Below are 22,608 nucleotides of genomic sequence, written 5' to 3'. Positions count from 1 at the left end.
AGATCAGGTTGCTGCACGTAGTGTCCTCACATGATCTAAGCTCTCTAAGTCAACTTTGGTGACCTCTGGGAAATCCAGAGTCTCCTGAAGCTAGGACAGACCCATTCTTTCCACATGTGGAATTGGGCTCCATTGTGGGCTAGCCTGTGGCATGCTTGTATACAGACTACAAAACAACAAGAGAGCATGCTTGTCTCTATAGGGTTTCCAGAGAAAGGAGCTGACTGTTGTTGCAGGGGACTATGGGTACATGAAAACCTTGTCCTACAATTTCTGTGGTCCTTAATGCAGGAAGTGAAAGCATCCTTTTCAGTTTCCTCATGTGAGCCTCTTCCTCAGACACAACCTCCCTCCTTGAGATTCACTGCAATGGTATCCCCACTACTTTCCAAGTCCATGTGGAAAAGTAGATCCAGACACAGCCACACCCTTCATCCCACTGTCCCTAGGCCATGCTGGCTCTGACAGTGCCACAACTTTGATGAGATAGAGCGGGCTTCATACCTGACCAAACCTTCCTATCAGGTGTGTGACAATGACCAGGTCATTGTGCCTCTCCTATCTTCCCACTCTCCCCATTTGCACACTGGGTATCATTGCAGGATCAGAACCCTAGGAAGAGCTTACTTCTGCACCTACACACCTATAATTCCTGGAATGTAAACTCTTTGTTGTACTCTTTTAAGGGAGTAAATTCAGCCATCTCAGGCCTCACCCAAAGCCCTGAGTTTCTGGCTCAAGAGAAATATGACTTCCTGGCTACTGCAATCTAACCTGTGCTTGAAGTGATATAGTGACTAGAGGTGCCCACGTCTCCTGTAAAGAGCATTGAGCTTTCTAGTTATGAAATTTCTCATGGTTGTTTGTGCCTAGGATTTCAATCTCAAGAATGACTCTGGGTTGAGGAATCACTGGTTTGGGAAAAAAGGTTGAGGGGATTCCTGGCATCACACTGCCCTGCACAGCAACTCACCACATCTGTTGGTGTGACTTGCTTGGGCACCAAATCTTGAAGGACATCCAAGAGTGGATTCTTCTCAATTTGCCCATTGTCTGTGTCCACAGGTGAAGGCTCTGTGGGCTCCTGTGATTGGCCAGGCACCATTTCATGCTCCAGTTCTGGAGGCTCATTGAGAGTTGCTTCGACCTCCACAGGTTCTGAGTGAGCTGATTCGAATTCTGGACATGATGAAGTAACTGGCTCAGCTTCTGTAGTTGGATCTAGAGGAACACATTTATCTGTGGATACATCTACAGGATGAGACAAGAACCTCTATTTCTTCTTTGCCCTTGATCTTTCCAAAGAAGAAGTTACAACGGCCTTCCTGAGAAGACTGGTGTAGCCAAGTCCATGTTATTAGGTCCTGGCCTAGTTCTTGCAGGAATCCTCCTACTAGAATTACTAACCTATGATGGTAAACTCTACCACTCTGAATTCAAGCTAACTGGGCCCTGAAAGCATGGCACTTTCCTAAGGCACAGCTAGGCGGTGACATGTCCTCTGGGCTTTGGAGGTGGTGCTTACCATTTGAGCCATCTGTAGTGCTCATGTTAAGTTGTCCTGGATCATCAGTTGTAACATAGGAAGGTGGGGATGAAGAGGTGGTCTCAGACCAGCATGGGAGGCAGCAGGTCATCAGCCATTTTCTCCAGAATGATGGAGTTGAGGATGTCCTCCCTGATGTGCTCACCTGGGACGTGGGCTGATTTATTTCTACCCTGGTTTTTGGCCAAGGTAGGTTAGTTAGAACATGGAAACAGGAGCACACTAGAAAAAGACTTTGCCTTACAGTAAGTCAAGACAGCGGCATTGAATTTTCCTATAAACTCTCATACAAAAAGGAACCCATGTGTGTGTATACACCCCCCCCAACCCGGCACACACACACAGACCCCTGAGGTTGAGGTCTGTGGCAGCCAAAAGAGATTGGATGGGTCCCTTCATCTACCATTCACCTTTGTTGTCCTCTGGGAACATGTCCACTGGGGGTGTTGTTGAGTCCTGAAGCAATTTCTCCAGAACTGTGCTGTTCTCCTCTATGAGGTCTCCTGGGGCCTGAGCCCCAACACCATTGGAGACAGCAAGAGAACATCTTTCTCTCTACAGAGTTAGTAGAGATATGAGTTGATAGTGGTTGCTCACTAAGTAGTTGCCTGGCCACCAGGGTTCTAAATTCTTTTTTGTCCTTATCCAGGAAGTGAGGTCATCTCTGAAGGTCTCAACTGACACTCTGCCTCAGACAAAAGCCTTCCCTATAGCTACCATCAGGCTGATGGCTTCCTGGCCCAAACCGTGTTGACAACTAGATGCAGTCACACCTATACCCTCCACACTACTCTCTCTGGCTGGGATGAAACACGGCCTTTCCTTTGAGGAGCCTGACATGGGCTCACTCCTTGCTCCTTTTTCCAATGAGGCATTTGACCCTGGACAGGTCACTCTGCCTCTCATAGCTTTCCCAGTTGTGAAACTTGCTTTGTTGTGTTCATCCCATTATCTGCCACATAGGCCTCATGTATCATGCCTGTATCTCTACCTATCTTTCTCTGGAAGCTCACTGACCAGTGACACCTGTCCCTAGAGAACATTAATAGAAGAACTGAAACTTGGAAGCTAGTACAGGTAAGAGTAGAGAATACACTGGAACTTGTAGGCAAAGGAATAAGTTTCTAAATAGAACTCCTGTGGCTCAGCAACTAGGAGAAATGATTGACAAATGGTACTACATGAAAATTAAAAGCTTCTGTACATCAAAATATATGGGCACTAGATTGGAGAGGCTGACAACAGAATGGGAGAAGATCTTTGCCAGCTATACATCTGACAATGAATTAATAACCAGGGAGTTGAAAAAACTTAACTTCCCCCCAAAAACCAATGACCCTATGAAGGAATGGGCAAATGAACTGGACAAAGCTTTTCAAATGAGAAGTCCAAATGGCAAAAAAACACATGAAGAAATGCTCACCATCTCTGCCAATAAAGGAACCTGAAATTCAAAACCATGTTAATATTCCACCTCACTCTTGTTAGCATAGCTACCATCAAAAATATAAACAATAACAAACCTTGGTGAGGATGTGGGCAAAAGGAACCTTATACATTATTAGTTGGAATGTGAATTAGTACAACCACTGTGGAAAACAGTGTGGAGGCTCTTCAGAAAACTAAATAGATCTTCCACATGGTCCAGCAATACCATTCCTAGGGATCTACCTGAAGGTACATAAGTCAGTTTACAATAAAGACACCTGCACACCTGTGTACATTGCAACATTAGTGCAGCATTATGTTCAATAACCAGGCTGTGGAAACAGTCCAGGTATGTCACAACTTACTAATTGATTAAGAGTAATGTGGTTGTATATACAATGGAATTTTGTTCCCCCATAAAGAAGAATGAAATCTTGTCATTTGCAGGTAAATGGCTGGAACTGGAGAACATCATCTTAGGTGCAATTCATCAGGTTCAAAAGCCAAAGGTCTCATGTTTTCTCTCATAAGTGGAATACAGGCCCAGTTCAAATACAAGCAATATTATACATTCGCACAAATATACACAGAACATGTATCCAAAAGTGGGACTGGCACAGGAGACAAGGGAGAAATACAAGAAAGAATGAAAGACAGCAATTAATGATGAAATATAGCACATGTGTTTCAGAACAAAATACAACAAAACACACTGAAAACTGTTAAACAAAGCAGTATGGGGGGAAGAGGCGAAGAAGTGCATTGCAGTGGGTTACACTGACTTAAGACAATGCATGCACAGGTATAACAAGTCACAATTTCACTGAACAACAAAGAGATTTAAACAAGGAGGGCAAGAGTGAAAAACAGGTCACACTGAGGGGAGGGTGCTAACCAAGGGGGAGGGTAAGAGAAGGAAGTTAAGAAGGTGAGTATGGTTGATGTACTTTGTATACAAGAATGACTTTTGTGTATATATTTATTTTATTCATGTATTTTTTTTTCCCCCTCCCGCACCCTCATGTATTTTTTTTTATGGTTTGGGGTTTTAACTCAGGGCCTCCTGCTTGCTAGGCAGGCACCTTTCTTGCTGGAGCCTCTCCTTCAGCCCAAATTAGAATATTTAAACCTGTTGAAATCCTCATTCAAAGAGGACTAAGGTAGAAAGGAGAGAAATAGAGGGGATGAACAAATTCCAGCTGTAATACATATGAACAGAGAACTGTCACAAGGAAACTACTCTGTAGCTATCTTCTACAAACAAAAACATCTTTTTACAAAAATGAGGGCAGGAAAGCAAAAACAGTCCATTTGAGGCTGACACCACTGGGAGAGTGGAGGATAAGGAAAGGGTGGAGGAGAGTGAATATGGTGGGAATATTATGTGCTCATGTATGTAATAGGAAAAATGAGACCTGTTGAAACTCTTCCAGGAATGGGGTAGGGGGATAACGGAGAATGACGGAGGGGTGAATCCAACTGTGATACAGTGTAAACACTTTAGTAAATATCACAATGTATCCCCACACAACAGTAATGTGTTTATAAATAGAAGTTTAACTTAAAAAGAAACAATTCTAACAGACCATGGCTGAGCCACAAGGGAGCTCCTATGGTCTCTATGTCTTGTTTCTGTGTCTGCTGACAGTCTTCAGAAGGAAGTCACAGTCTGAGTGATTGCAGTCATTGTGCTGTGTGCTCCTTGCCTCTGAGGTTGTCTTTGCAAATTGATCACATGTTCAGTGCTATATTGAGATCCAGTTAATTTTCCAATGATTGAATAGAGACCTGGCTATTTTTTACATATATTTGAACTCTTTCTCTAGCTTGTTCTCTTTTTTTTTGGTGGCCTAATTTTCATTCATATGTAATTTGTTTTTCTTATAAGGTCACTTTTTATCATCTATGAAATATGTCATATATTTCAATACTGTGGGATTCTACTTTGTTCACATCAGTTTGATCAATGTGTGGTGCTCTTCTGTATTTTTGTAGTTAAATTTAGTCTGTTTTAGACGTTCATTTACTTGCTGTTTCCTTTTGAATACTGTGTAAGCTTTTATTTCATATATATGTAAATATAAATTTTATATGCACAAATACATCTGTACATACATGTACATGTGTGTGTGTGTGTGCACTGCAGTTCTGGGGTTTTGGACTTAGGACTCTGCACTCGACAGGCAAGTGCTCTACCACTTAGGCCATGGCCCCAGCCCTTGGTGCTTTACTTACTTTTCACATAGGGTTTCGTGCTTTTGCCTTGGACCGGCATGGGACCATCATCTTCCTACTTTTGCTTCCTTAGTAGCTGGGATACAGACAAATGCCACCACACTCCTGGCTAATTTACTTTTTAAAAAAGAATCCAAATCCAGGTGGCTAACACCGTGTTGAATCACACTTTCTTCACTCTTACTGAAAAGGTTGTTCTGTCTTGTATTTTGCAGCATGGGGTGGTGTTGTTAACTGATTGCAGTTTCATTTGCAGTTTCCTGATTGTCAATAATATTGAACATTTTTTCATGTAGTTACTGGTCTGCTTGAGATTTTTTTTGGTATGTAAATTTCTGTTCATATCTCAATAATTTTCTACTTTGATTTTATTGAATTCTAGAATTTTTAAAATATTCTAGGTACAAGCCTTTTATCAGCATGTCTTATAATTATTTCTTCCAGGTTTTGACTTATCTTCTAAGGGCAGAGTCTTTTCATGTTAATAAAATATAATTTATCATTTTTACAGTTTTGATTTTTTAATCTAATAAAATATTTGCATAATGGAAAGTCATTAAGAATATTGCCTTACAGAGTAGTACAAATTGTATGGTGCATACATTGTTATAAAATATTTGATAAAAATAGGTTTGCAAAATACATAATATTAAGTAAACTTTCAGCATTTGAGCATGATTTCCTACTTTATTGAAAATCAGTAATTTTCCTGATTAGAAATAATTCCTACTGATTTGAGATTAGATGGAAACAGCTTTCCAGTGCTGATTTCCAAGGTCATGAGCGGAAACAGCCAAGTGCGCGACCCCCAGTTCCAACCTCAGTCCTTACATGGTGCCCCAGACCTACCCAGATGCCTGCAGCTGCCAATTTTCCTGGTCTCTGCCCCAGTGTCTAGGTCTGCCCTGCCCTGCCCGAAAGTCCTGTTCCATTTGTAAAGTGTTTTAGGACTAAAACCGGAAGGGGATAGAAGACTTCTCTAATCTATGCAAGATCCCTTGTCTCTTGTCCCTCCCGTAGGCCCATAGGTCCCCACCCAGTGGATAACTCCTAAGAAGAGAAAAAGAGGGGTTGATTTTCTTTGCAAACTCTTGGCACCCCTCGTCCCTCCCCAACAGCAGCCTTCCTGCCCTGGCTCCCGCTCCAGGCTGGGGCGCCAACTAAATCTGATCAAAATGCAATTGCCAAGTCGTTAAGGTATTTGAATTAAAAAAAAAATTCCCGAGAAAGAAAGTATTTAATGGCTAATAATCTCATTTCAATATAATGGGACTTTCTGCTGCAGGGAGCAAGAAAGGTTAAGAGATATAATTGTGACTTTGCAAACTCTCTCCCAAGCGCGGGAGACGCGCCGCGCGGCAGCACTGGCTCGGCTTGCTTCCAGGGGAGGCGCTTTGTCTGCAGGGCCCGTTAAAGACACCTGGTCCCTTTTCCCCCCTTGGCCTACATTGCAATTTAACTGTCAGCCGAATCCTCGCCCGGGGATCGGTGGCTGAGTTCCGCGCAAGGCGGGGCGGGGCGTGAGTTGTAGAGGGACAGGGGGCGGGGAGGCGGGTATCGGACTTAGGGGAGGGACAGCAAGGAGCTGACCTGTCAAACACTGGCCCAGGTGCTCGGAGCTGGGCTTTCAAACCTTTCTCTCTCTCGGGAGTTCTTTTAGGTCAAGTCTACACAGCAGGGTCCGAGAGGAGCAAGGATGGGGAGGACTTAGGCTACTCAGATGTATTGTCAGTCTCCAAAGTGGCGCCTTTTATAGAATCGGAAAGGAACGGATTCCTTCCTGCCAGAATTACCTAGTGTCACCAAGCAGAAGGGAACGATTTAGGGAGCTGGGAAGAGATGGCCTTACTGGTGCAGGTGTCTATTTTTTTTTCTCCCTACCCTCAGCCAAACTTTTTCCCCCTTTTTACTACAATGGGCGAAAACTTCCCATTTGAATTCCTAGATAGGAAATCCTCAAGGAAAGAGGAATTCTCCCGTCTTCACATCTCTCGCATTCACGGGAGTGCGAGGAAAGAACTCTCTAATGCGGTGTACTTGTCTGCGTGTGGGGAAGGGGCGTGGAGGCAAGAGACGTGGCCCGCACACGTAACGACTATTGATTGTAGATTGGATCTAGAGACTCGTGGAAAGTCAAGGCCTGGAGCTCCAGAGACATTGGCGCCCCCATCCACCAATGAGCTGCGCAGCGCAGCGACGCAGAGGGACAGGGCGCAGACTGGAAGGTGCGTGTGCGTGTGGTATGTGAACGCACACGTGTGAGCAACGCTCCCGGGAGAGCGCTTGGCTCCCAACCCTGAGAAATAATTGGGAACGAGAAAGCGCAGGCGGGGACGCCTGGAGAGTGCAGTAAGACAGACGGTCAGTTACGCGGCTGTCCAGCGCGTAAAGGAGCTGGGGACAAAAGGAGATCAGAGCTGGCGGGTCCAGGTCTGTTTGGCCAGGACTGTCTCACTTAGCCGACAGGACCTTGACGTGGGACATTTTTCGCAGCTCCTGGCATTGCCCAACTTTGCAATAAAGGAATTCGGAGGAAGCGGGTACAACACCGCCCCTTCCCAACACTCCAGGCCCGGAGACTCCGGGGTCTCTGAATGTTGGCTCGCCAAGGATTGGAGGCCTTGGCGAATCCCAGGGCCACTGAGAACGGCGCAGTAAGCTTCCTCTCGAGTTAGGGAGGCCTTCTTGCCAGGATCCCACGATTCCCTGTGCGCCCAGCTCCAAGGACTGTTCTCGACACCTTCCCAGCTGCTCGCACGCACTTGCAGCCGCCAGACTCTCTAGTTTTTGAAACAGAAAAAAAAAAAAAAAAAGTCGAGGGTGGCGCTGTCGCGTCCTTCATGGCTGCATGCTGGGCCCTGTTTCCTCCAGGTGGAGTTTGGATAAGAACCAGGTCATCCTCTCCCGCCCATTCGGCTCCCCCTGGTGGTCCCGGGCGCAGGCTGAATACTTCACCCCAACACAGGCTGCCCTCTCGCCCTTGTCAGGCCCTGGTGGCTACACTGAGCCAGGTGGGGCCTTTCTCTGAGGCGCTCTTCGCTGCCCGCGTAGCACACTGCAGGATTGGGGTGTGTGTGTGGGGAGCGGGCGGTGAACCTGACGACACACACCTGGAAACAGACGACCACCCCGATCCCTTAGGCAATAGTTTGCTAAGGCGGCTTTCTGACGCCGCCTGTCCCCCCTCCTCCCTCCATGATGTTTAATCCCAGCACTGAGGCCTGAGGCGCGACCACTGTAGGGGAGCGTGGCTGACAGCAGCCTTGTGACCACGTGGGCGCGAGGACTAGGCGGGAGTTCCCGGGGTGACAGGTCGGGATGGGGGCCAAACAAAGTGCGTTGAGGAGGAGACAGCTCCGCGAGCAGAGAATGGCGGGCCAGGGTCGCATCCCGGTGGGGGGCGCCGCGGATAGCCGGCTAGCCGCCGGCGGGGTCAGGAGCGAAGGGGCAGGCGGAGGGCAGCGCACGGGGAGCAGGCGCGGCGGCTCGGGTTACCGCGGCCCGGCCCTCCCACCCGCAGCATGGCGCAGGGCCCTGGCGGTCTCGGGCCGTCCCCCGCTGTTTGCATTTCTCTGGCAGGCGAGGGACTTGGGTTGAAAGGAATACCCTTCATTTGCAACGTTGTTTATTTTTCTTAACTAACCAGCACCGACGGGCGACCCTGGAGCACGGTGGCTGGACCCGGTCGGGCCCGCGCTGGGAAAGGGTCACAACTGGGGGCAGCCCGGCGAGAGGGGCACTGAGAGCCTCTGCCCTGGGAATGCGCCCTGGAGTCCTGCGGCCGAGTTAGGGGAAGGGTCGTGGTGGGCCAGAGGACGACTTTCCTCCTGGTGGGAAAACAGACCTTGGATTGAATAGTAGGCGTAGTGAAAGTCCTGGGTGTATTTTGCAAAAGGGAGTGTTGCAATCTGATTTATGTTTGCTTTTTTAAACAGTGATAAGCAAAGATTAGGGAATTTAACTAACTCGTACATGTTTTTCAGGTTGTGGAGTTCCTTAATACAGATGTTCAAGTTTGTCCCGATTCAGTGTGTTGAAAATGAACCTGCAGGCCAGATGTCTTGAGCAGCTCTGCCCCTCGGAGGGGGAGTGCAATGGGCAGCGCAGTGGGTAAGGTCTCTAAATGCGCCTGCTCCACAGTCTGGGCTGTAAGGTGAACAGCATCCCGCGGCCCCTGGTTTGAGGGTCTCAGGTGTTTCCATGTCCTGCCTTGCCGCTCCACCTGTTGCCTTTGCGTTACCTGCTCTGGGCCTGTTCCCGGCTGCAGAGACAGCGTGGGCGCAAGAAGATCCTTCCAGTCTCTCCAGTGCCGCAGCTCCTCTGGCTGGGGCATTCTCTTTTCCCCAGAGAAGGGCTGGTTTATTGGTCCCACACCGTCCCCTAGTGGCCATGAGGGATACTGCAGCGGAATTGGTACCAGATGCAGAGCTTTTCCAGGGGCGGCAAGGGGCGCAGGGACAGGCTTATTGATCACCTGCCAGGTGCCAGGTGTTGTGCAAGGTGGTTTCACGTTATTTAAGCATCAGAATAATCCAGGAGATCTAGACTTCAGTGGCAACCTCATCCCTGAAGGTGAAGAACCATATGCTCTGAGGTGTGTGGGGGGGAGGGGCTTCTCTGCAAGCTCCGATTTGCACGAAAGAAAAGAAGGCAAGGAGGAGAGGGGACACCGCGCCACCTCACCGCTTCTCCCTTCTCCTTCTTTCAAGGCAGGTAGCTATCTGTTTGGCGTTGGGGATCCCTCTTTATCAGGCATTGGGAATGCGCAAGATATTTTGCACCTGCAGCGGCAGCCAGGCTGGGGAAAGGCCTTGGGCAGCGCGGTTCCCTGGCCTGCCAGAGATTTTTGCCCGCTGCAGCGCAGAGCTGGGAGCCATACTCCCTCCTCTGCTGCGCCCTGGTGGGCCAGGGTGGCACTGCCGGCAGCTGGCTCCTAGCAAGCTGCGGCCCCTTCCTGTCTTCTTACCTTAACCCCTGGAGGCAGGCTTCTTCCCAGGGGCCAAACCGGTGTCCTGGGAGAGAAATACCAACCCATCCCAACCCCTGAGGGTGTAGACACCTCAGGTGGTGTCTGCGTAACACCACGATCATTATAACAAGCATTTCATGAAAGCCTACTGTGCACTCGGCCCTGGGAGGAGGCATACAATCAGAGAACGCATTCCCCACCTCTTCAGAGCAAAGCAGGAAGGGGGAGGGTATTCTTTTTTAATGGGACTGGGGTTTGTACTCAGGGCTTCATGCTTGCAAAGCAGGCGCTCGACCACTTGAACCACAGCTCCAGTCCATTTTGCTCTGGTTATTTTGGAGATGGGGTCTCCGGAAATATTTGCCTGGGCTGGCCTCCAACCTCCATCCTCCCCATCTCAGCCTCCCAAGTAGCTAGGATTACAGGGATGAGCCACTGGCGCCTGGCTTGGTTTTAATAGTGGAGAATACAGATACAAAAGGACTACTGCCAGTTATCCACACTTATTCCAGAAAAATGAAAACTTGCATCCACATAAAATCCTGTAAATGAGTGTTCATAGCAGCTGCATTACTAACGTCCCAAACTAAAACAACCCAGATGTTCCTTTTTGTCTTGTCAATTTTCAATAATTATAGATTCATAGAAATTGAAAAATAATGCAGAGAGATCCTGGATCCTTTTCACCCATGTGCAGATTCCTGTAACCACTGCAGTAGTCAAGATGTACCACAATTTCATCACCCCAAGATCTTCCTCTGCTCCCCACTCATAGCCACACCCACCCTCCCTGATATTCCTAGCTCTTGCCAGCCTTTGCTGTGTTTTCCATCTCTACTATTTTGTCATTTCAAGAACATTATGGGAATGTGTTTTTTTTTTTTTTTACACAGGTCTCATTGCATAGCCCTAGCTGGCCTTGAACTTGAGAGCCTCCAGCCTGGGCCTTCTTGGCACTGGGATTACAGGCACATGCCACCATGCCTGGCTCCAGCATGTGATCTTTTTCATGCAGCTTAAATTCCCTATGATCTATCCAGGTTACTGCATGTATTGGTACTTCACTCCTTTTTTGTCACTGAGCAGTATTCCATGGCTGTACCATGGTTTGCTTAACCATTCGCCTGTAGAGGGGCTTCTGGGTTGTTTCCAGTTTTGGGCTATTACAAACAAAGCTGCCGTGAACAGCCATTGACATGTTTTTTATGTGGACGTTTTTACTTCTCTGGGATAAGTGTGGACAAGTGGGAGGACATTATGTTAAGTGAAATAAGCCAGGCACAGAAAGACAAATACTGCAGGATCTCACTTACAAGTGGACTCTGCGAAAGTTGGATTCATAGAAGCAGAAAGTAAAAAGGTGCCTTCCAGGGGTGGAAGGTGAGGAAAGTGGGGAGATGCTGGTCAGAGGGTACACAGCTTCATTAAGATAGGATAAATAGCCAGGCACCGGTGGCCCACACCTGTAATCCTAGCTGCTCAGGAGGCAGAGATCAGGATGATCGCAGTTCAAAGCCAGCCCAGGAAAATAGTTTGCAAAATCCTATCTTAAGAATACCCAACACAAAAAAGGGCTGGCAGAATGCCTCAAGTGGTACGGCACCTGCCCAGCAAGTGCGAGGCCCTGAGTTCAAACCCCAGTAACACCTATAAGTAAATAATGACTAAACTCTACAAAGTCAGGGGACGATGGTTACAAACACTGCATTGTAGTTGGGCAAAGTAGCTGTACCAGGAGTCCCAGCTGCTTCGGAGGCTCAGGCCAGAGGACCACTTGAGCCCAGGAGTTCAGGGTAAGTGGGGCAAGATAGGTAAAAGCAAAATATGGCACTGCATTTGGTATACAGTATACGGAGCAGGGGGACAATACAGGATTTCTGCTGCTGAAGAAAAAGGAGGAGGAAGAAGAGGAAGAAAGAAGAAGTAAAGATGGAAAGAAGAGAGATGAGGGCCACCCTGTTCAGTCCACCTCCCGGTCCAGGTTGGATCACAGGAGTGGAGTGGACAGAGGTGGGCATAGCTGTGTACGAACACAGTCCAGACATAGAACAGTCTTATCCCCAGCCCCTCAAACTTCCCCAGAGCTCTGGGTAGTAACCCCTCTCCCAGCAGCAGCCCCTGTTCCAATAGTTTTGCTTAGTGCAGAATGTCTCCTATACGGAACCGGACAGTGTGCAGCCTTTTGCATCTGGCTTCCTTCCAGATGCTCTGAGATTTATCAGATTTGTCACGTGGATTGATAGTTCCTTTCCTTGTGTGGGATGTGTCATAATTTGCTGATCCATTCACCAGCTAAGCGACCTTTGGGCTGTTTCCGGTTTATGACAATTATGAATAAGGGTAAGGTATAGACTTGGGCGTGGGCTTTTGGATGAATGTAAATTTTTAAAAATTTTTTTATTTAATTCATATCATATGTGCATGCAACGTTTGGGTCATTTCTCCCCCCTTCCCCCACCCCCTCCCTTACCCCCCGCCCCCTCCCTCTACCCCCCTACCCCCTCACTACCCTACCGGCAGAAACTATTTTGCCTTTGTCTCCAATTTTGTTGAAGAGAGAGTATAAGCAGTAATAGGAAGGACCGAGGGCTTTTGCTAGTTGAGATAAGGATAGCTACACAGGGAGGTGACTTGCATTGATTTCCTGTGCATGTGTGTTACCTTCTAAGTTAATTCTTCTTGCACTAACCTTTTCTCTAGTTGGATGAATGTAAATTAAATACAATTGCTGGGTTGGTGAAAGTTAGAGGCAGGGGTGGGACACAGGGAAGAGGGCTTCAGTGAGTCGGGTTAAACTTGTGGGGTAATTGAGAAGTCAGAACAAATAATTAAAGTGTCCAATGAGGATGCAGCATATGTAGCCTCCAGAGAGGACATGAACTAGCCTGTCACCAGGAGCCTTGGGTCACACACCCTTCCACTGCTGTCTGGGGGCAAGGCTGCTGTGACTTGCAAATTTCCTTCTTATTTCAACAGCTATTAAAAAGCTTTTCATTTCTTTCCTTTTCCTCCCTTCTTCCCTCACCCCCCTTCATTCCTTTATTTCTTGTGTTTTATTTGAGACAGGGTCTCAAGGCTGGCCTTGAACTTGTGATCCTCTTGCCTCTGCTTCCTGAGATTATTATGCCTTCCCTCTTTATCTTGCTTTAAACAAAAACAAAAACAAAACCAGTTAGTCTGCTTTCCATTACTGTGTCAAAATACCTGAGATAATCAAATTAAAAGGCTTGATTCAGAAGTTTCAGTCCATGGTTGCTTGACCCTGCTGCTTTAGGCCTGTGGCAGCACAGTACATGATGGAGGGAATGTGTGGTGGAGGAGGCCTTTTTGCCTCATGGTGTTCAGGAAGTAAAAAGAGAGAGAGAAAAGGAAGGGGTCCCCATATCCTCCTCACCCCCAGTTGCCCCACTTCCTGCCAGCAAGCCCCACCCCCTAAGGATTCCACCGCCTCCCAAACACACCAAGGGAGAGCTTGGACCAAACCTTCAATGCATGGGCCTTTGAGGGACATTTTAGGTCCAAAGTGTTGCATAACGTAAGGACATTTATTGTAAAAAATCATCCAACCAATATAGTAGAATACAGCACAACATATGAAAGTTCCCTTTTGGATCCCTTGTCCCAATGCAGTCACACACACTCCTCCATAGGCATTACCCTGGTAGCCTCTTGAAGTGTTTCTTGTACACCCTCCTTCTTGTATTTACACACACACACACACACACACACGCACACGCACACGCACACACCTTGTGTCTAGAGGTAAAGCTTCCATCTCCATTTTGACTGTGTCACTTAGCGTGATGTTTTTGAACTAAATACACTTTGGCCATCTGCTGTGTGCTTGTACATACAGATCTGTGTCAGTCTTTCTAACCTGCCACATAGCACTCTATGCTAGAGGTGTGACATCATTTATTTTGTTCCTTTCCTATGGCCATTGGATTTATCTGTTAAGCTTCACTAGTATATCAAATGTTGAAACAAATAACCTTTTATATGTGCCTATTGTATATGCATGATTTAGACTCTCGCAGACACCAGAGATGGAATTGTCTGCAGAAAGTGGATACACACCTAATGTTTTGATAAATCTGGCCAAATTGATTTCCTAAGGATGCACCAATTTCTATTCCCAGCTTTGGAGACTGCCAATTTTCTCACACCCTCATCATCACTGCGAATGGCCAATCTTTTAAACTTTTATGAATTCAGTGGGTGCAAAATGATTCCCTCCCCCCCTTTTTTTTTGCAGTACTGGGGTTTGAACTCAGGATCTGGCACTTGCTAGGAGGCACTCTTACCACTTGAGCCACTCCACCAGCCCCCATCTCTGTTGTTTTGATTTGTATTTTCCCATTTACTGATGAAATTAATCTATGCTCTTCCATATATTAATTTTCTCTGAACCTATTATTATTTTTTTAGCAGTAGTGAGGTTTGAATTCAGGGCTTCTTCATGCTTGCAAGGCAGGTGTCTCTACTTCATGGGCATTTGTTTGGATGGCAGTTTCTATCCTTCTTTGTTTCTTCTACTGAATTGTGGTCCTTTATTCACTGATTTCACAAGCTCTTTTCACATTGTCGATATTATTTTTTGTATATTGTACATATTATTTTTTCTACCCTGCCATAATTAAAACCATTGTTTATGGTATGTTTTGTCACACAAAAGATTTGCTTTTTAGGTCAATCTACTTGGGAGTTTTCCTTGCTGTCTCCATAGGGGAGCTGCCTGGATGGAGGGCCCAGTCCTTCCCTAGGAACAGGTGAGTGGCACTTCTCCCATTTCTTCAGAGAGGGGGCTTATCTGGAGACCCCTGGGGATGATTCTGGATGTACTGAGAGCTGTGGGGAGCACTGTTCCTGAGCTCACCCCTAGGAGCCCAGTTGGGGCCAGTGAAACCAGACCTAGGGTTGCAGATCCATGTCACAGATGGGGTGCACACAGTAGTGTTTTGTATCTGGGTCTGCAACTGTCAAGTCATAATGACTTGCTGGGAGCCCTCCCTTGCCCATCCTCTTGGATGAACACGGGTCTTGCCCACAGAGACCCTTCCCCTTTTCTCAGGCTCTGATTCCTCTCTCCAGGAACCAGGCACTCAAGGCCCTAGATCAAGGGACCCAGCAGGGCTGTCCACAGCATAAGAAGCCTCCCGTCAGCCCTTCTGCTTTGAGTCCCCTCCCCAGCCTGCCCCTTCCCTCTCCTGACTTCTCCCACCCTCCCCCCAAGTCCTGCATCTGAAGTCCAGGGCACAAGCAGGCCAGGTGCAGTGCACTGGTACAAGAGGGGTGCTACCCACCATGTGAGCTTTTGGACTGAGGGATGAGGGATGAAGAATTATGATCTGCAGGAAATGGGCCTGATTCATCAGGATCTCCAGCACCTCTGAGAAGAAAGAATTCAGAAGGAAGAAGGCCTTGTTTGAAAAAGGACCTGAGGTAAATGGTCTCTCTAGAAAGCTGAGGGGGAGGGGGAACCCAGCTTCCTCTCCCTGCCTTAAGCAAGTGGGGAGCTGAGACAGGGAGGAAACTGTGGTCAACTCAGCTGTGGCCCCAGTCTTTTGCTTCATCTCCTCCCCCATTTCCTTGGCCCTGGTTTTATCCATTTCCCCTTTAGGGGTGGGCTGAAGACAGTTGATGTGGTTAAAGGCACTGGGACCTAAATCCCATTGGACCTCAAATCCAGATCTAAGTAGTGGGTCCACAGCATTTCCATCTTGGGAGGTTTTGTGAACATAGGAGAGGTGGGAGGGGAGAGAGGAGGCTGAGATTTAGAGAAGATGCCAGGTCAGAGATGAGAGCAAAGAGGGTGGGAGGAGATGGGATCCTCAGATGGGGGAGGAGGGAGGGCAATTGGAGGGGAAGGGACTGACTGGAAGTGAGGGAGGAGAGAGGAATCCCCAGCCCAAGAAGTCTGGCTGTCTCCCTACCTCCCACTGTCTCACTTGTTGGTTGAAAAAAAGGTAAAGAAAGTAATAATTTTTTAATTAACATTTATGCATAATTTCCCAAACAATAGAGAAAATATGGCATGGGGGTGCAATTTTAGATGCAGCTGTGGCAGCAGTCTGCTGACCAATGCCAAGTTCAGGGCTAACTGAGAAGTGGTCTGGGAGTGGGCTAGGTTTTGGGAAGGCTGCATGGGCTGTCATCTGAGTGCTGGAACCCCTGGGTGGGCTGCTCCTTCAGGCTGCCCAGAGGGCAAGGCGGGGCTGGAATCCTGCTGGGGGCTGGCTGGGAAGGGGATGCATTTTTCTAACTGGCAGGTCCAGAGAGGTGACTTTCCACAGGGGCAGGTCGTCCGTCCGTCCAATTTTCACAGAGCAGCAGGATGTGCCTGAAGCAGGCTTTGTCACTGGAGTCAGGGTCCAGGTGCTCCTCGTGCTCTTTATTTTTAACTCACTGCATTTTTTATGTGGAAGTAGTTTAAAATAAATTACAGATATCCTGACATGTATTTCTTAGATAATTCATCATGCATCTCTCTAAAAACAGAGCTTGCTACATAGCAAATTAATATTATCACACCCAACACAAGTGAAAAATCCTTTCTCAATAGCCTTAATGCTCCATCTATACTCACGTTTCCCGACAAGTTCAGCACTTTAGCCATGAACAGAAAAGTGGTCTGTCTGAGAAACTGGCTGTGCCCAGACTTTCCTGCCTTGGGCCTAACATGGAGCCTGGCCCCCAAAAGGAGCCAGGAAGGAAGGTGAGAACTGGAAAGAGAAGGTGGGGGACTAGGGAAAGACCCTGGGCTCTGGATGCCCGAACTGTCCCTGGATACCAGGATGCTACCAGACAGAACCTTGAGGCTGAGTGGAAAAAGGATGGGGCCTCAACTCCATCCTGGGACCATGTGCCCTCTCTGTTGAGCTCAGGTGAGGCCATGGCACTAACTAATGTGACTTCACAGCAAAGTGACTCATCCTTGCTGGGCTCCATCCTCTGCTATCTGATGCACACTTATGTCCCTCTTTCGCTGCCTCTTTTCTACCTCTAGTTTCCTGCCATTGCCCCGTTCCCTCAGATTGTCCTGGAATCTTCCCCTGGGCCCCTCCACCTACAGATTCACAGCTGTGCTCATGGGCTGACTCCTTTTGTTTTTTGGGTCTGCGGTGCACTGATCCCAGTGCTGAAGGTAATTTTTCCCCAATGGTTCATGTTTTGGAAACTTGGTCCTCAGTATGGTATTGTTGAGGTGGTGGATCCTTTAAGAGGTGGGGCCTAGAGGGAGGTGGTTAAGTCAGTGAGAGTGCTGCTCCTGGAGCCTTTTACTTTGGTGGTGCTGGGTGTTGAACTTAGGGCCTTGTATTTGTGAGGCAAGCGCTCTACCACTTGATCCACAATCCTAGCTGAGTGCTGTTCCTTGGAAGGAATTAATGCTGGTCTCAGAGTGAGTGGTTGCGAGAATGAGTTGTTATAAGACTGGCTCCTTCCCAGTCTCTCTGGCTTCCTGTCTCACCATGTGATCATGCCCTGTCACACATGCTCCAACATGATGCCATCTGCTAAGATATGGTACAGCCAAAGGCACCAGAGGTTGAAGAGATGGGGCCACCTGATCTTGGTCGTGTAGCCTCCAAAACTCTTCTTTATAGTTACTCAGCTTCAGGCAGTTGGTTCTAGCAAAAACAAAAACAAATCCAAAAATGGACTAATATGACTGGTTACCCTGAGCTGGGCACAGGAAAGTGTTCAGTTTACACTCTCTTACAGCTTCATGTGGAAGGGAATCAGCTCCATCACTCACATTTTCCAGAGGGGGAAAAAAGGAGGTTCAGAGAAGGATAGTGACTTGCTCAAGCTCTTAGAAGACTGAGCTGAGAAAACAAATCCAGGTTCAGGAGCCCTGTGTCAGATACTCCTATCACTCAGGAAATTACAAAGGTCTGTGTCAGGAACTGAGGTCAAAGACCACATGGTACCCTAGACAAAAGGCCTTCTGAGGAGTTTAAGGGTGAGCACTTCACAGATTTTTTTTTCCTCTCATTCATACATGAGGGTGTCTAATAGGCTTAAAGTCTTCAGCATCTCAAAAGAGCCCAAGGCACAGAAGAGATCTTATCTTGAAGAAATTTGTGGGTGTGACTTTTTTTTTAATGGGACTGGGATTTGAACTCAGGGCTTTGTGCTTGCATAGCAAGTGATTGAGCCACATCTCTTTTGCTCTGGTTATTTTAGAGATGGCACTTGTGAACTATTTGCCTGGAGTGGCCTCGAACCTGAAGCCTCTCAAGTAGTTGGGGTTACAGATGTGAGGCACTGATGCCGGCCAGGTGTGGCTTTTGTCTCATTACAGAGTCAGGAGATTAGCAGCAGACCACACATTTTTTTCCTCAGTTCATATAATTTATTGCAGTTAGCACACAGTTTAAAAATTCACCAACACACCAATAGTACAAAACTAAACAGCATTATAAGTTATCCCCCTCAGGAAAATAAAACAGACTGTGATTGTCAAAGCTAGTTGTCAGTCTAAGTTTTTGAACAAAGGAAGAATGTGAAATTAAGTAAAGGAAAAAGCAATCACTCACAATGACCACAATAAGAAAATCCAAAAGAAAGTCCATTTTCTCACAGACAATGATTGTCTTCTCTAAATTAATACAAATTATTTAACATAAACTTTATTTAAAAAAAAAACTAGAAACTCTTCAAGTAACTATAGACAATGCTCCAAGGCCATTTTCACAGCTTTTTTGTTTGTTTGTTCGCTTTAAATGCAATTATAGCCAAATTAACACACGTTTGACCAAATATTTCCAAAACAGTCCAGCAACACACAATGGAGTTTTCCATTCAGTATCTTAAGCACAAAAATAGGCTGTTTACAGTAGTTAAGGCGATCAAATCTTAAACAAAAACAATTTAAAAAAAAAGGAAACCACCAAATGTCCTCCATGCTCCTCCCATAGACCTTATTTGTAAGTGCAAGACAGGAAAACAAACACTGTGCAAAATGCTTTCGCCCGCATGCAGGTCATCAAGCCGCACGCTGGGCTGCAGCCTCTGCTGCCTACACACATGGTCTACTAACCCTTTCCCCTGTCAATCAACGCAGTCCAGTCCTTTCAGCCTGGGGCTTTTTCAGTCCATAGAATCTTTTCATGAGTGGGGGTGGGGGGGGGCAGAAAAGGGAGGGTAAGGAAGAAGGGGAGAAAAAGAAAGGAGGCACAAAAAAAAAGAAAGAGACAATGACCTATTGTCAATTTGTGCAGTAGTTATTCTAAAGATGCTCAACTGAGTAAATGTGTACACCTAAACTCTGAGCTGGCATAGGTTCTGTGTAATTAGAAGTTTGTTATAAATGCACACTGCACATGCAAACCTTTAAGCCATTTGTAAACATTTATATGTTTCTTGTTATATAGCAAAGTTTTCAATTTGCAGCTTAAGTTTTTATTCAGCTTAACAGTTTAACTTAAAAGACAGTGGGAAAGTCAATTTAAATTTAAATTATATAAAATAAAAATAAAAACAGTGCCTTTACGTTCTTCATAACACCAGGTTTTTTCCAAATGGTGCTATTTTCCTAAGAAATTAAATAGTTTTAAACTCACTCATTAAAGTTATACAATGCAAACAAAGACAAAAAATATATTGAAACTCATGCATTTTGGTAGCGTTAATATTTACTTCTCAAGACTCAACTAAGAGCATCAACACAACCTGTCAAGTTCTTTGACACCCCCCAGCCGTGTAATCAATTACAGTATACAAGAACAGTAATTCACATTTTTAAACACACAGTTCAACACTGCTGAAGCTGCACTATCCTTTTCATCCCAAGCAACCTTCACAAAGACAGTGTCCCAGTGATCCCAGTGTACTGCAGAATCCCACTCACTGGGAACCATCAGAAAACCAGAAGTTGCCACTAGAAAGTTTAAGTCAACTGCTTGTTTCAAAATAGATAATCCAGCATTTCAGAAAATTTCCATTTGGGTCTAAAAGCATTCAGGTTTCCAACAGCCAGAAAAGATTCATGCAATTTGAGACACAGAAAGAGGCTAATAACACTGGAGGGGGATTTCTTTCTACTTTAAAAAGTGAAACGAAACAAAACCAAACCAAAAAAAAAAAAAAGAGAATGTTGTGGGGCACGCGCGCACACACACACACACACACACACACACACACACACACACACACACAAAAGCTCAAAGACAATGCAGTGTTGACAAAATTAAGCCATATGAAAGCATTTGTGATAGGACAATTTGTTGAGAAGGTTCTTACTGGCTTCCTTAGCCTATCCTTCAAAGGAAAGACACCTCTCTATTCTCTGACTTGCTGTAAGTCTCTTTTATCAGAATGCTAAATTAGTGAGATTCTCATGCTATTATTCTAAAGTGCAAAAAACAAGTTAAGATCCCAACTTTTTAGTTCCAGGAAACAAGACTGCTTTTAGACCGTACCAAAACTATATAGAGATCTATGTATATATATGTATATAAAATTATTTCCAAAGTTCTTGAGAGCTGTCTTCTAAGGTCCAGTCTCTGACAGTGGGCAAGCTCAGTGCTTCACTTTTGACCGACAAGGAGTTCACCAACTCACAGTGGAACTTGCGGATGTGTCTGCACAGGTCTCCAGACTGCGTGAACCTGCGCCCGCACCACCTGCAGGCGTGGGGCTTCTCGCGAGTGTGCACCACGGTGTGGCGGCTCAGGTTGCAGACCGCACATTTTTAAAGAGAATGATGTTCACAAAACATCATTATTAATTATTATTTAAATTAATTATTTAGAATTATTTAATATTCTAAATAGGTTAGAATATTAAAAAAAAAAGTTAAGTCTTGCTGTCCCTCAGATTCTATTCAAGGAAGCAGCTCGAGGAATTTACGATGCTGTGAGCATGGGCTCCCTTTACAGAAAGAGAAAGATGACTCAGAGGTAGAATCCAGAGCCTGGGGGTGGGGTGGAGGTGAACATGACCCATAAGGAGCTCTTGCCAGTTAGAAGTCAGTCTCACACCCATAATCCTAGCTACTCAGGAGGCAGAGATCAGGAGGATTTGGGTTCAAAGCCAGCCACCCTATCTTGAAAAACTCTTCACAAAAATAGGGCTGATGGAGTGGCTCAAGGTGAAGGCCCTGAGTTCAAGCCCCAGTACCGCAAAAGAAAAAAGAAAAGTCGGGCAGTATTTGAATCAAGGAATTTGCAATGTTTGCTCAGCTGAATTTTGACTTGCTGTGGGTCAGTGGCTCCCTTTGCCTCCCATTTCCCTGTCTTTTGAGCAAGAGTGTCTACAGGGGTTATCCTGCACTGTACTGTCATTGTATGTTGGACATGTGTGGATGGCAGATACCTTGTTGCTTATGTCACAGGTGCTCACTCTGAGAACTGTACATGAAGAACCTCACCTGAGGAAGTGCAGCTGCACCTGGACCTGATGGGAAGGCAGGCTCCTGGATCTCACGCTGATACCATGATGGGAGAAGACTTTGGAGGCCTTTGGAGGGGAAGAGCAAAGGCAACCTGTTGGAGGGATGTAAATAATTTGTGCTTGGAGTGTGTAACATGGTGATATCAAAATATATCTGCATATTCTTGATAGACCTTCTTTTGGGAGATGGAGCCTACTCCCTCTCCCTTTGAGTATGGGCTGGGCCTGGTGACTGGTTTCCAATAACAGGAAGAATGGTATTCATGTCAGACACCAGGTCATAAAAGGCATGGTGGCTTCCTCCTCACGCTCGTGGATGGGCCAGTCTGGGAAGCTGGCTCTGGGCCATAAGGAAAGCCCACACGGCAGGACAATGCTGTGATTATACCAGCTAGGACTGAGCTCCAGTCACTGTCCAGCCTTTAGGGGATCCAGGTTCTTGCTGATGGAGGAGTTCAGGAGATACCACCCCAAATATGCCAGCTAACAGGCTGGTACCTTCAACTGGAGGGCACTTGGGGAGCAGCCAATGCAGGAAGGGGCTTCCTCTGAGTTTCCCTTATCTGACTAAAGATAGACCCTCCAGGGAAAGTCACTGTCATCACTTCCCTCCCCAGGAATCTCATCCCCAGACACATGAACTTTGCTCAAGCCCAGACCTTGTCATAGACTCTCTCCTGCTCCTCTAAGGGCCCACTCATCTTTCTCAGAAATCCTTTATCTCCCCTTATAGATCTAGAAGTGTCTAACCTTTGGATCTCACTGATTTGGGATATTCATTTTTCTCTCCCGTGATGCTCTTATGTACCTAATACATTTGTAATAATAAATATATTTTTTTCTTGTCAGTCTACCTTGTCAGTTCATTTCAGACTCAAAGATCCAACTCATGGAGGGTAGCAGAAATGTTTTCCCTCCCCGATTTCTTGAATGCAATCAGTGAGAGATTCCAGGCCAGAAAAACCCAGCTAAGTTGTTTGCAAATTCTTGACACTCCTCCACTTCAAATAACTCAGAGACAATAAACATTTGT

At 46.3% G+C, this 22,608-nt stretch overlaps 1 long non-coding RNA gene across 1 annotated transcript; it reads left to right on the top strand.

Annotated features, from left to right (window-relative positions):
* Positions 1 to 8,916: 8,916 nt before the first annotated feature.
* Positions 8,917 to 22,360, top strand: LOC141420756 (uncharacterized). The gene is made up of 5 exons (XR_012445323.1): positions 8,917 to 9,319; positions 14,867 to 14,947; positions 15,533 to 15,620; positions 17,185 to 17,322; positions 21,517 to 22,360. It is a non-coding gene; the product is annotated as an uncharacterized lncRNA (long non-coding RNA).
* Positions 22,361 to 22,608: the final 248 nt, after the last annotated feature.

This window comes from Castor canadensis, chromosome 2 (genome assembly GCF_047511655.1).
Source record: "Castor canadensis chromosome 2, mCasCan1.hap1v2, whole genome shotgun sequence".
Lineage (NCBI taxonomy): Eukaryota > Metazoa > Chordata > Mammalia > Rodentia > Castoridae > Castor > Castor canadensis.
Note: the sequence above shows the minus strand (reverse complement) of the source record. Positions and strands in the feature narration are given on the sequence as shown.